At 46.7% G+C, this 1,692-nt stretch overlaps 1 pseudogene; it reads right to left on the reverse strand.

Moving 5' to 3' along the window:
• Positions 1–248: 248 nt before the first annotated feature.
• LOC102284663 (olfactory receptor 4C6-like) lies at positions 249–1,469 on the reverse strand (annotated as a pseudogene).
• Between the last annotated feature and the right edge of the window lie 223 nt (positions 1,470–1,692).

Here is a 1,692-nt window from a genome sequence, read left to right on the forward strand (position 1 = left end):
CCCAGGGACGGGAGAGCCTGGTGGGCTGCCGTCCATGGGGTCACACAGAGTCGGACACGACTGAAGTGACTTAGCATTAGCATTGCATAAAATGTACTTGAGACGTAGGCAATACCTAATTTTATTACCTTAAATTGATTTGCATTCTTAACCAGATTTGCATTATTTGTTGTGTCCCAAGTGGGTTATAATGAATGGGAGGTAAGACCTCATTGTCCTTCAGGAAAGAATTGCTCTTAGCATGTAAGCTAATGACCACACAAGGCCCCTTGTTTCATCCACAGTTTCCTTGTGGCATTTTTTACCTCTGTGTTCCTCAAGGTGTAGATCAGGGGATTTAACATGGGAGCAATGTTGGTAAAAGACACAGCCATTACCTTGTCTATGGGGTAGGTGGCCACAGGCCTCAAATACAAAAACATACAAGCCACAAAGAACATAATAACCACCATGAGGTGGGAGCCGCAGGTGGAGAGGGCTTTACACCACCCTTTGGAGCTGCAGGACTTCACAGAGCAGAGAATGACCACATAGGAGGTGATGAGAATCAGGAAGATGGTGACACACATCACCCCACCATTGAGGATGACTAAGAGGCCCAGGGTGCAGGTGTCCATGCAGGCCAGTTCCAACAGTGGGAACAAATCACACATAAAATGATCAATAATGTTAGGGCCACAGAAGGGTACTTGATACATAAAGAGAAGTTATATTGTTTCATGTATGTACCCCCCCCCCCGCCCCCAGCCAAGCCACTCCCAGCAGAAGGCAGCACATCCAAGGCCTCATGATGGTCACATAGTGAAGAGGCTTACAGATGGCCACGGAATGGTCATAGGTCATCACAGTGAGAAGGATGATGCCCACTCCACCAAAGAAGTGCTCAGAGAAGAGCTGGACCATGCACCCTTCCAGGGAGATGGCAGTGCTCTCAGAGAGGGAGTCCACAATCATCTTGGGGGCAATGGCAAAAGAATAGGTGTCATCTGCTGCTGCTAAATCACTTCAGTCGTGTCCGACTCTGTGCAACCCCATAGACGGCAGCCCACCAGGCTCCCCCGTCCCTGGGATTCTCCAGGCAAGAACACTGGAGTGGGTTGCCATTTCCTTCTCCAATGCATGAAAATGAAAAGTGAAAGGAAGTCGCTCAGTCGTGTCCGACTCTTAGCGACCCCATGGACTGCAGCCTACCAGGCTCCTCTGTCCATGGGATTTTCCAGGCCATAATACTAGAGTGGGTAGCCATTCCCTTCTCCAGGGGATCTTCCAGAGCTAGGGATACAACCCAGGTCTTCTGCAATGCAGGCAGATTCTTTACCATCTGAGCCACAGGGAAAGCCCTTTATTTGTATATTATTTTATAAGGAAAACCTAGATCATCAGTAGATAGGAGCCAGGGGATCAATGGTAGCCATCTTATCACAGTCTTAGATTCACTTACATTCATTCCTTGTCTTGCTCACCCCCATTTACAACCTTCATTCTGTTTTCCAAAATGAACCACTTACCCACAAGTCCTTCTCTCAGCCTCTGCCTTTTAGAAATCTAAAGTTAGGAATCTGAACTTACATTATCACTAGACACACCTAATAGCCAATAATTTAGAAGGTTTCCTATAAATTGTCATTCATTTATTCTGTATACTTACGGAGCACCTAGAATGTGTTAGCTGAAAAACCTCCAGATTAGGTT

The sequence above is a fragment of the Bos mutus genome, chromosome 15 (genome assembly GCF_027580195.1).
Source record: "Bos mutus isolate GX-2022 chromosome 15, NWIPB_WYAK_1.1, whole genome shotgun sequence".
Classification (NCBI taxonomy): domain Eukaryota; kingdom Metazoa; phylum Chordata; class Mammalia; order Artiodactyla; family Bovidae; genus Bos; species Bos mutus.